This window comes from Bufo gargarizans, chromosome 3 (genome assembly GCF_014858855.1).
Source record: "Bufo gargarizans isolate SCDJY-AF-19 chromosome 3, ASM1485885v1, whole genome shotgun sequence".
Taxonomy (NCBI): Eukaryota; Metazoa; Chordata; class Amphibia; order Anura; family Bufonidae; genus Bufo; species Bufo gargarizans.
In genome coordinates this window covers 63,163,103-63,176,633 of record NC_058082.1, presented here as the reverse complement: position 1 = coordinate 63,176,633, position 13,531 = coordinate 63,163,103, and positions in this window count along the sequence as shown.

Genomic DNA, 13,531 nt, shown 5'->3' with positions numbered 1-13,531 from the left:
AATACCTTGAGGGGTGTAGTTTCTAGAATGGGTGTAGTTTCTAGAGGTTTCTATTATATAAGCCTCACAAAGTGACTTCAGACCTGAACTGGTCCTTAAAAATTGGGTTTTTGAAAAGTTCAGAACAATTTCAAGATTTGCTTCCAAACTTCTAAGCCTTGTAACATCCCCAAAATACATAATATAATTCCCAAAATGATGCAAACATGAATTAGACATATGGGAAATGTGTCATCCACAGCTCCCCCATAACACTGTCCTCCACAGATCCCCCATAACAGCGTCCTCCACAGATCCCCCATAACAGCGTCCTCCACAGATCCCCCATAACAGCGTCCTCCACAGATCCCCCATAACAGCGTCCTCCACAGATCCCCCATATAACAGCGCCCTCCACAGATCCCCATAACACTGTCCTCCACAGATCCCCCATAACAGCGCCCTCCACAGAAACCCCCATAACAGCGCCCTCCACAGAAACCCCCATAACAACGTCCTCCACAGATCCCCCATAACAGTGTCCTCCACAGATCCCCCATAACAGCGTCCTCCACAGATCCCCCATATAACAGCGTCCTCCACAGATCCCCCATATAACAGCGTCCTCCACAGATACCCCATATAACAGCGTCCTCCACAGATCCCCCATATAACAGCATCCTCCACAGATCCCCCATATAACAGCGTCCTCCACAGATCCCCCACAACACAGCGCCATCCACAGATCCCCCACAACGCAGCGCCATCCACAGATCCCCCACAACATAGCGCCATCCACAGATCCCTCACAACACAGCGCCATCCACAGATCCCCCACAACACAGCGCCATCCACAGATCCCCCACAACACAGCGCCATCCACAGATCCCCCACAACACAGCGCCATCCACAGATTCCCCACAACACAGCGCCATCCACAGATCCCCCACAACACAGCGCCATCCACAGATCCCCCACAAACCAGCGTCATCCACAGATCCCCCACAAACCAGCGTCATCCACAGATCCCCCATAACTATGTCATACCCAGCCGTGTCAGCGGCTCATATGGGAAAATCCAAGCAAATAGACCTCTAGCACAATTCCCTTAAAATATCGCATTGCATATCGTTATCGCAATTTTTAGGGCCCTAATCGCAATCGCACAAAATTCCCATATCGTGCAGCCCTACTATGTATTATAGAAGTAGAGAAATTGAAACTTGGAAATTTGCAATTTTTTACAAATTTTTGGTAAATTTGGTATTTTTTTATAAATAAATTATTATTTTTTTTACTTCATTTTACCAGTGTCATGAAGTACAATATGTGCCGAAAAAACAATCTCAGAACGGCCTGGATAAGTTAAAGCGTTTTAAAGTTATCACCACATAAAGTGACACTGGTCAGATTTGCAAAAAATGGCCTGGTCCTTAATAAAGGGCTTCTGTCACCCCACTAAACCTTTTTTTTTTTTTTTTTTTTTTTTCTGCTTTTGGGTTCTTCCCATCTTTTAAAGGGGTTCTCTGCTATATAACTATTCAGGATAGGTTATCAATATCAGATTGATGGGGGTCCGATGCCCAGCCCCTTCGCCTACCAGCTCTGCAGTATCGGAACTACACAGCAGAGCTCAATATTAACAGAAACTGTCCCAGTTGTAAACCATTGCAGTCTATGGTAGGAGTCTTCTGATGATCACGTGTTCATGAACCTTGGGGAGGGGGGGGCTAAAAAAAAAAGTTATTAATAAAAAAAAAAGTTTTTAAAATGTAAAGAATAAATAAAATGTTACATAAAAAAACAAAACATCATTGGTATCACCGTGTGTCCAAAAATGCCCAACTATTAAAATATAAAAGTATCTCGTATGGTGAACACTGAATTGCTGTGTTTTGGTCGCTTGAACTCCCAAAAAACTGCACAAAAAGTCATATACACTCCCAAAATGATATTTAAAATAAACTACATATCACCCCACGATAGAAGAGCCCTTACCCACTCTGTAGCTGGACATACTGTATAAAAACAGTTATGGGTGCCGGTCTTTTTTGTACTTTTTATGCTGACGTTGCTGCTGGAAGATATGCCTTATGGTGGGGCATGCACCTCGTCATAACCTATTTTGCTAGTCTGTGCGCCTGCTGGAAAATATATGCCAGCTCCTGGCTGGTGTAGTTTTTCAGACATTTTTACGCCTTTTTCCTGGTGCAAAATTTGTAAATTTTCCCCCATTCTGCCCCTCCTCCCCCTACAACACACCTTTGTGTCGAAAGGGCGTTTAAAAAGTTGCAAACGAAAAAAAGGGTCACATGACAATTTTCCGCCAAAAAGGCGTAAAACTGTAAATGACCCCCATTGAATTATCATTTATTATTAAAGCACCATTCATTCCATAGCGCTGTACATATGGTAAGGGGTGCACATACATAATACAGACAATTGCACTAAGCATGAACAAGACGAGTTACAAACTGGTCTGAGGATTTCATGTGAAGGAAGAGATTGTGAAGCTGCCTTATTAGGCATGGGCGACACTGGTCGCGGCCAGCATCACCGAGCCGCGGTGATTCCATTGAAATGAATGGGGTCGCTGCAGCAGTTGCAAGAAATACAGCCATGTTGGATTTTATGCGACTGCTGAGGCGATCCCATTCATTTCTAAGGGATCACTGCTACTCAGCGATCTTGGCCGCGACCAGTGTCGCCGTGTAGCCCTTGCCTTAGAGCTGGGGCATACTCAGACAACAGTTGTATGTCTGGGGTAATAGCACCTGAGGAGAATGGATGTCTGCAACACTTTTACCTTCAAATACTGGCAGAGGGCTCCAGCGGTGGTTTTAGGAGCTTCTCGTTTATGGGGCTGCTAGCCGCTGACAGAGACGTGGTCTTGGCAGTCTCCAGGGTAGTAGTGCCACTGTGAACGTGTTGCGGACCACAAACCTCTGGTCCGCAAAACAGGGGAACCAGCCATGTAAACTCTGCAGTGTGGTGCATTACTGCTGCCTTTTTTTTGCACTTTTGGTCGCTTGGACAACCTTGTTAGGCCACCTGCACACCGATGTGGGTGAATGCACATAAGGCTACTTTCACACTTGCGGCAGAGTGATCCGGCAAGCAGTTCTGCCAACTGATGGCATTTGTAAGGCTACATGCACACGACCGTGCCGCAAACCGCGGATCCGCAAAAAACGGAAGCCGTCCGTGTGCCTTCCGCAATTTGCGGAACAGAACGGGCGGCCATTGATATAACTGCCTATTCTTGTCCGTTTTGCGGACAAGAATAGGACATGTTATATTTTTTTTGTGGGGCCGCGGAACGGAGCAGCGGATGCGGACAGCACACGGAGTGCTGTCCGCATCTTTTGCGGCCCCATTGAAGTGAATGGGTCCGCATCCGAGCCGCCAAAACGGTGGCTTGGATGCAGACCCAAACAACGGCCGTGTGCATGAGGCCTAAGACTGATCAGGATCCTGATCCGTCTTAGGGCTCTTTCACACTTGCGTTCTTTTCTTCCGGCATAGAGTTCCGTCGTCGGGGCTCTATGCCGGAAGAATCCTGATCAGGATTATCCTAATGCATTCTGAATGGAGTGAAATCCGTTCAGGATGCATCAGGATGTCTTCAGTTCCGGACCGGAACGTTTTTTGGCCGGAGAAAATACCGCAGCATGCTGCGCTTTTTGCTCCGGCCAAAAATCCTGAACACTTGCCGCAAGGTCGGATCCGGAATTAATGCCCATTGAAAAGCATTAATCCGGATCCGGCCTTAAGCTAAACGTTGTTTCGGCGCATTGCCGGATCCGACCTTTAGCTTTTTCTGAATGGTTACCATGGCTGCCGGGACGCTAAAGTCCTGGCAGCCATGGTAAAGTGTAGTGGGGAGCAGCATACTTACCGTCCGTGCGGCTCCCCGGGCGCTCCAGAGTGACGTCAGGGCGCCCCACGCGCATGGATGACGTGATCGCATGGATCACATGATCCATGCGCATGGGGCGCTCTGACGTCATTCTGGAGCACCCCGGGAGCCGCACGGACTAAGTATACCGCTCCCCCGCTCCCCACTACTACTATGGCAACCAGGACTGTAATAGTGTCCTGGCTGCCATAGTAACACTGAACGCATTTTAAAGACGGATCCGGCTTCAAATGCTTTCAGTTCACTTGCGTTTTTCCGGATCCGGCGTGTAATTCCGGCAAGTGGAGTACACGCTGGATCCGGACAACGCAAGTGTGAAAGAGGCCTTAAAAATGCCTGATCAGTCAAAAAAATGCATTGAAATGCGAGAGCCTTCCTTCCGGTGTCATCCGGCATAAACGGATCCGCCATTTATTTTTCTCAACTTTTTTGGGGTCTGCGCATGCGCAGATCGGAAGGACGGATCCGGCATTCCGGTATTTTGAATCCCAGATCCGCCACTAATACATTCCTATAGAAAAAAATGCTGCATCTGGCATTCAGGCAAGTCTTCCGTTTTTTTTCGCCGGAGATAAAACCGTAGCATGCTACGGTTTTATCTTTTGCCTGATCAGTCAAAATGACTGAACTGAAGACATCCTGATGCATCCTGAACGGATTACTCTCCATTCAGAATGCATTGGGATCTGCCTGATCAGTTCTTTTCCGGCATTGAGCCCTTTTGACGGAACTCAGTGCCGGAAAAGAAAAACGCAAGTGTGAAAGTACCCTTAGATCCGCACAAATTTCTGTGCAGATTTATGTGCGTTTCTGCAGCATTTCCTCACCGAAATCCGCAATGTATAATTTGTTTTTTTTAGTGCGGATTTGATGCAGTTTTGCCGCAGATCTCATCCTTCTATTGAAAAGAGTAAAATCCTCAGCCAAAACCGCAAACATAATTGACATGCTATTTATTTTAAAAATCCGCATGTAAATCTGCGTGGAAAAACAACACATATTCCGCAACATGCAGTTTTTAAGCTGAAGCCAAAAGTGGATCCAGCAGGAAGGGTGCAAAACCAACAGTTTTTCCCATGAGTCAGAGTCTGTTCAGGGAAAAACTGTTGGTTTTGCACCCAAATTTAATTGGTTTCGTCTGCAATTGCATTCAGTGTTTCAGTTGTTTATGTGTGGATGCAATCAGTTTTTAATGTGTTTTTCACATGCGTGAAGAGTTAGGGCTGTTTCACACGGGCGGATGCCGTGCGTGACATCCGCTCTGTGAATGACAGCCAAGACCCGATGCGGACAGCAGAAGCATGGAGCATTAACATGACTGATAATGCTCCGTGCCTCTCTGTGATCTCTTTACTACGAAATCACGGTGACAACTTTATCTCACTGTGATTTCGTAGTAAAGAGGTCACAGAGAGGCACGGAGCATTATCAGTCATGTTAATGCTCCGTGCCTCTGCTGTCCGCATCGGGTCTTGACTGTCATTCACGGAGCGGATGTCACGCACGGCATCCGCTTGTGTGAAACAGCCCTAACACTCAATGTCTCCTAGCAGCCATCAGTGAAAAATGCATTGCATCCGTTTTTCACACAAGCCCCATTCATTCCTATGGGGGCTAGAGCTGCGTGAAAAATGCACAAAATAGAACTGTGATATATATATTTTTTATGTAAAGATGATCAGCGCTCATGTGCACATACCCATTGAAATAAATGGGTCAGAATTCAGTCCGGATGCTGTCCACATGCATAATTTCCAGTGCTTTTTTTTTTTTAAAGGTAACCGGTCACCAGCAAAATGCCCCCTAAACTGCCCGCAATATCTCACAGCTGAAGCCATATAGTTTCTATTGATGCCTTTGCTAATTTGTCTGATGGGGAAGATTGCAGGAAAATAATTTTTATTACAGAACCAGTGATAACGGCCCTCATACAGCTTTGTCGAGAAGAAAATAAATGTATGGTTGTCAGAAAATGGCTGTACTGGTACCATATGGCGCTCCTTCCCTTCTGAGTTTTGCTGTGTGCCCACACACTAGTTTATGACCACATGTAGGGGTGTTGCTGTATTCAGGAGAAAATGAGTAACAAATTGTGGGATTAATTTTTTCCTGTTATCCCTTGTAATAATGAAAAATTTAGGCTTAAAGGAATATTTTCTTGTAAAATAAGTAATTCTTCTTGGCCAAGTGTTTCTAAATTCTATGAAATGCCCACTGGGCCAAAGCTCACTGCACCCCTTTAAACATTCCTTGGGGGGGGGGGGGGGGGGGTGTAGGTTCCAAAATGGGGTCACTTTTTGGAGTTTTTTACTGTAAGGATACTTCAGAGTCTCATCAAATGTGACATGGCACCCAAAAACTATTGCAGCAAAATCTGCCCTCTAAAAACCATATGCCGCTCTTTCCCTTCCGAGCTTTGCCATATGCCCATGAAGCAGCTTATGACCACATATAGGGTGTTTCTGTAAGGCCTCATGCACACGGCCGTTGTTTTGGTCCGCAGTTTTGGCAGCTCAGATGCAGACCCATTTACTTAAATGGGGCTGCAAAAGATGCGAACAGCACTCCGTGTGCTGTTCGCATCCGTTGCTCCATTCCGTGGTCCACAAAAAAAATATAACCTGTCCTATATGGGTTTGGCGGACAAGAATAGGCAGTTATATTTATGGCTGTCCGTGCCGTTCCGCAAATTGCGGAACGCACATGGACGCCGTCCGTGTTTTGCGGATCCGCAATTTGCGCAACGGTCATGTGCATGAGGCCTTAACTGCAGAATCGGGGTAATACCTATTGAGATTTGCTTGACTGTTAACCTTGCTATGTTACAGGGAAATGGATTAAAATGGAAAATCAGAAAAAAAGTGAAATTTTTAAATTTCACCTCCATTTTCCTTTAACTCTTGTGGAATATCTAAAAGGTTACTAAAATTTGTAAAATCGGAATTATTGTTTTGAATAATCTGAGGGGTGTAGTTTCTAAAATGGGGTCATTTATGGATGGTTTCAAGTATTTAAACCCAGAAAAGTCACTTCATAACTGAATTAGGGCTCATGCACACGACAGTATTTTGCGTTCAGCATACTGGCTGGTTTTTTAGTTCAGTATGCGATACTTATACTGAACCATTCATATCAATGGTTCAGCAAAAAAAAACTGAAGTGTCTCCGTGTGCGTTCCGTTTCAGTATTTCCGTACCGTGAAAAGATAGAACATGTCCTATTCTTGTCCGCAAATCACAGTGCTTGGCTCCATTCAAGTCAATGGGTCCGCAAAAAAAACGGTACACATAAGGAAATGCATCCGTATGTCTTCCGTATCCGTTCCGTTTTTGCTGAACCATCTATTGAAAATGTTATGCCCAGCCCAATTTTTTCTATGTAATTACTGTATACTGTATATGGCAGGGGTGGCCAACCTGTGGCTCTTGAGCCACATGCGGCTCTTTGCTTCTTCAAGTGCGGCTCTAGCTGTGGAGCCAGGAAGCAGTCAGGCCGGCTCACTCTCCACCCCATGCTCAGATCTCTTTTCCTGATCGGGAAGTGTTACTACTTTGCAGCTCCAGCTCACTCTCCACTATGTCCTGATGCACACAGTGTGAGAATGTAGTACGTGGAGACACGCACTATGACTTTGTGCTCATCAGGTCACAGTGGAGAGTGTGTCAGACCTGCAGAGTAGCAGGTGCCCGAGCAGGAGCCCAGTGCCTGATCAGGAGAGGGAAGAGATTTTTTTTAAATTATAGAACTGAGCATGGGGGTCTGATCTTAGCATGGGAGGTTATGATCTGAGCATGGGGGGTCCTGATCTGGGCAATGGGGGTCTGATCTTAGCATGGGAGGTTATGATCTGAGCATGGGGGGTCCTGATCTGGGCAATGGGGGTCTGATCTGAGCATGGGGGGTCATTATCTGAGCAATGGGGGTCTGATCTGAGCATGAGGGGAAGATCTGAGTATGAGGGTTCAGATTTGAGCATGGGGGTAGATCTGAGCATGGGGGACTTGTTTGAGCATGGGTTGGTCAGATCTGAGAAGAGGGGAGATCTGAGCACTGAGGGTCTGACACTGGGAGTCTGATTTGTGTTGTCAGATCCGAGCATTGGGGGTCTGATTTGGAGGCCTGATGAGGTTTGGGGATCTTATTGTAGGTCAGATGAGGATTGGGGATCTGATTTAGGAGTCTGATCTGAGTGCTTATGAAAAATAAGAAAGATCAGATGAAAAATATTTTTTTATCTAATTTCTTTTTGTTAAAAGCTAGGTGCATCTTGTAGGGCGAAAAATACGGTGACTCGTGTGTAAATGTATAGCTTGTGGCTCCTGGTAGTCATGCGTTTTGTTTTTTGGGGCTCTTTGTGTCTGTAAGGTTGGCCACCCCTGGTATATGGCATACGGAGAAACGGAAAGGAAACAGAAACACAACGGAAACAAAAAACGGAACAACGGATCCGTAAAAAACAGACCGCAAAACACTGAAAAAGCCATACTGTCGTGTGCATGAGCCCTTAGTCCTTAAAAAAGTGGGTTTTGGAAATTTTCTTGAAAAGTTTAAAAATCGCTTCTAGACATATGGGGAATGTTAAGTAATAACTATTTTATGAGGTATCACTGTCTTAGGCCTAGTTCACACGAACGTTTTTTTGCGAGTGTACGGGACGTTTTTTTGTGTTCCGTATACGGTCCGTATACGGAACCATTCATTTCAATGGTTCCGCAAAAAAAAACGGAATGTACTCCGTATGCATTCCATTTCCGTTTTTACGTTCCGTTGAAAGATAGAACATGTCCTATATTTGGCCGCATCCGTATGTCTTCCGTATCCGTTCCGTTTTTTTTGAACCATGTATCGAAAATGTTATGCCCAGCCCAATTTTTTCTATGTAATTACTGTATACTGTACATGGCATACGGAAAAACGGAACGGAAAAACGGAAAGGAAACGGAAACACAACGGAACTCAAAACGGAACAACGGATCCGTGAAAAACGGACCGCAAAAAAACTATAAAAGCCATACGTTCGTGTGAACTAGGCCTAAAAGGCAGAGAAATTCCAATTAAAAATTGCCAATTTTTCCACATTTTCTGTAAAATTTGGATTTTTTTTTAAATAGAGGTAAAATATATTGCATTTACCATAATGTGTCATGAGAGAGCAATCTTAGAATGGCTTGGATAAGTAGAAGCATTCCAAACAAAGTGACACATGTCAGATTTGCAAAAAATCAGCCTGGACCTTAACCCCTTAAGGACACGGCCCTATTTCACCTTAAAGAGGTTGTCCGGGATCAATAATTTTTTTTTTTTTTAAGTGTACTCACTGTCAACAGGTGATTCTAGGTCCCCCCATATGTTTTAAGGTATTTTCGGCCATTTCTAAACGGCTCCGACGGTCCCCCACGCACTGTTTACATCTCTGTTTATTTTTGTCTAACTTCCTGCCGCTCTGCACTGTGGGTCCCAGTGCAGCGCGGCATCACGTGCATTCAGACGACTCTCCTCTCTGCTGTGACTCCGCCCCCTCATTGTTATTCCGCCTCCTGCCGCACATCGCCATGTCCTCCATGCATCCGCCCCCCTTGAATCATATTCAGCCTCCTGCTGCACATTTTTCTCCCCCCCCCTTAGTAACGCCCCCAAACTCCTCCTGTCCTCCGAGTATTGCTTCTATCTCCAGCCTGCCGTCCCATTTGCCTGCATTGGAGGCGTTTACTATGCTAATTAGCATAGTTCCCTTGCCTCCATTGTGAACACACCCTGCCCGGTGACGTCACTGGACCGGAGGGGCGTGGCTTAGCGCGATCTGTTGCCGAGTGCTCTGCATAATGCCTGCGGCTGATGGTGACGTCACCGGGCTCCCTGCGAAGCGGAAGAAGCAGCTTCGCTCTGCAGAAGGGACCCGGTACGTCATTGAATGTGAGAAAAGACTCACTTCCGGCTGAAGAATTGACTAATGAATACGGGGCATCAGAAAAGTATGGGGAAGGTAGGACAGTCATGTAGAAGATACTTATGTCCTTGTTAAACAATTAAACCTAAGTCCCCAATCCCGGACAACCCCTTTAAGGACCAGGCCATTTTTTGCAAATCTGACCAGTGTCATTTTATGTGTGAATAACTTTAAAACGCTTTGACTTATCCAGGCCATTCTGAGATAGTTTTTTCGTCACATATTGTACTTCATGACACTGGTAAAATGGAGTAAAAAAAAACAAACATTTTTATTTATAAATACCAAAATACCAAATTTACCAAAAATTTACAAAAAATACCAAATTTTTACGGACCAGTTCAGGTCTGAAGTCACATTGTGAGGCTTACATAATAGGAACCACATTCTAGAAACTACACCCCTCAAGGTATTCAAAACTGATTTTTACAAATGTCGTTAACCCTTTAGGTGTTGCACAAGAGTTAATGGCAAATGGAGATAACATTTCTGAATTTAGATTTTTGGGCAGATTTTCAATTTTAATCCATTTTTTAAGGTAACAAAGCAAGGGTTAACAGCCAAACAAAACTCAATATTTGTTGCCCTGATTCTGTAGTTTTTAGAAACACTCCATATGTGGTCATAAACTACTGTACGGGCACACAGCAGGGCGTAGAGGGAAAGGAGCGCCGTGTGGTTTTTGGAAGGCAGATTTTGCTAGACTGGTTTATTTACACCATGTCCCATTTGAAGCTCCCCTGATGCACCCCTAGAGTACAAACTCCATAAAAGTGACCCTATCTAAGAAACTACACCCCTCAAGGTATTCAAAACTGATTTTGCAAACTTTGTTAACCCTTTAGGTCAGGCATCCTCAAACTGCGGCCCTCCAGCTGTTGCAACACTACAACTCCTAGCATGCCCGAACAGCCTACTGGTATCAGTCTACAGCAGGGCAATGTGGGAGTTGTAGTTTTACAACAGCTGGAGGGCCGCAGTTTGAGGATGTCTGCTTTAGGTGTTCCACAAGAGTTATTGGCAAATGGAGATGAAATTTAAGAATTTCAATTTGTTGGCAAATTTTCCATTTTAACCATTTTATTCCAGTAACAAAGCAAGGGTTAACAGCCAAACAAAACTTAATATTTATTGCCCTGATTCTGTAGTTTGCAGAAACACCCCATATGTGGTCGTAAACTACTGTACGGGCACACGGTAGGGCGCAGAGGGAAAAGAGCGCTGTGTGGTTTTTGGAAGACAGATTTTGCTGGACTGGTTTATTTACACCATGTCCCATTTGAAGCCCCCTGATGCACCCCTAGAGTAGAAACTCCAAAAAAAAGAGACTCTATCTAAGAAACTACACCCCTCAAGGTATTCAAAACTGATTTTACAAACTTTGTTAACTCTTTAGGAGTTCCACAAGAGTTATTGGCAAATGGAGAAGAAATTTAAGAATTTAAATTTTTGGGCAAATTTTCCATTTTAATTCATTTTTTCCAGTAACAAAGCAAGGGTTAACAGCCAAACAAAACAATATTTATTTCCCTAATTCTGTAGTTTGCAGAAACAACCCATTTGAAACACCCCATTTGTGCTGGTTTGAAAACTGTAGAATATTTTTCATGGGACAACCCCGGTGAAAAATTGCTTGGTACTAAAAGGGGTTAAAGAGGACCTTTCATCAGGCTAGCTCTAGTCTAATTATTATCCTACCTTATAGGGCGGCCCCCAGTGATGCCATGGCACATTATAATTTTTTTCTAAAGAACCCCCCGTTCGTCTGCTGTTGGCCCTGTATATTTTGCCGCCTTATATTATAATGAGGCGACTCGGTTTATACTATTTTCCCTGGGAGTGGTTGTCTTCTCCCTGGCTGTGGGCACATCCAATCAGAGCGCCCCGCTCTTAGCCAGGGAGAATGAGCTCAAGTTCTCGCGAGCGATTGCAACTCTGTCCTATTCATTTTTAACCCCTTAAGGACCGAGGACGTACCGGTACGCCCTATTTCCCGAGTCCTTAAGGACCGAGGACGTACCGGTACGTCCTGACTTAAAATCTGAATTCCGGCGCCGCGGGGGTTAATCGGAACGGGATTTCGGCTGAAATCATTCAGCCGGCATCCCGTAACAGCGCAGGGGGGGTCATTTGACCCCCGTGTCGGCGATCGCAGCAAACCGCAGGTCAATTCAGACCTGCGGTTTGCTGCGCTTTTTGCAGTTTCTGATCCCCGCGATCAGAAACTTCAGAGTGCCTAAAATCAAGATTTCACCTTCCCCCTGCACCCCTGCACGATTTGATGGCGGCGGGTGGTGCAGGGGGGGTGTCGCAGGCGGTGGGGGCGTTGCGGGAGGCGGGCGGTGCGGCAGGCGGGATCGCGATCCCCCGCCCGCCTCCCATTGCATAATCGTTGGTGTACAGTGGGTATACCAGGGTGCCAGCACATTGCTGGCACCCTTGTATAAACGGCTGACATCGTTGATGCGATGTCAGCCGCTTAACCCTTTCCATACAGCGGACCGCTGTATGGAAAAGGTTAACAGTGCAGGGAGCTCCCTCCCTCTCCAATCGGGGGGCTGCTGTGCCTTTGCAGCCCCCCCGATGGAGAGGGAGAGAGCCCCCAGGCAGCCCCCCGAAGCCCCGTCCTCACCCTTCCCCGTCTGCGAAGTTGTGGCAGACGGGGAAGGTTCCCATGGCAACAGGACGCCTGCTCAGGCGTCCTGCTGTCCATGGTGCTGAACAGATCTATGCTGAAAGCATAGATCTGTTCAGTGTAAGTAAAATACAGTGCAGAACCCTATATAGGTTCTGTACTGTATTATACAGACATCAGACCCACTGGATCTTCAAGAACCAAGTGGGTCTGGGTCAAAAAAAAAAAAAAAAAGTGAAAAAAGTTAAGATAAAAAAAAAAACATTTATCACTGAATAAAAATTAAAAAAATAAAATACACTACACATATTAGGTATCGCCGCGTCCGTAAGGACCTGATCTATAAAACGGTCATGTTACTTTCCCCGCACGGTGAACGCCATAAGAATAAAAAAATAAAAACTATGAGAAAATTGAAATTTTTCCCACCTTACTTCCCAAAAAAGGTAATAAAAGTGATCAAAAAAGTCGCATGTACGCCAAAATAGTACCAATCAAACCGTCATCTCATCCGCAAAAAATGAGACCCTACTCAAGATAATCGCCCAAAAACTGAAAAAACTATGGCTCTTAGACTATGGAAACACTAAAACATGATTTTTTTTTGTTTCAAAAATAAAATCATTGTGTAAAACTTACATAAATAAAAATAAAGTATACATATTAGGTATTGCCACGTCCGTATCGGCCGGCTCTATAAAAATATCACATGACCTAACCCCTCAGGTGACCACCGTAAAAAAAAAAAAAAACGGTGTAAAAAAAGCAATTTTTTGCCATCTTAAGTCACAAAAAGTGTAATAGCAAGCGATCAAAAAGTCATATGCACCCCAAAATAGTGCCAATCAAACCGTCATCTCATCCCGCAAACAATTAGACCCTACTCAAGATAATCGCCCAAAAACTGAAAAAACTATGGCTCTTAGACTATGGAGACACTAAACAATTTTTTGGTTTTAAAAAAAAGTTATTGTATAAAACTTACATAAATAAAAAAAAATTGTATACATATTAGGTATCGCCGTGTCCGTGACAACCTGCTCTATAAAAT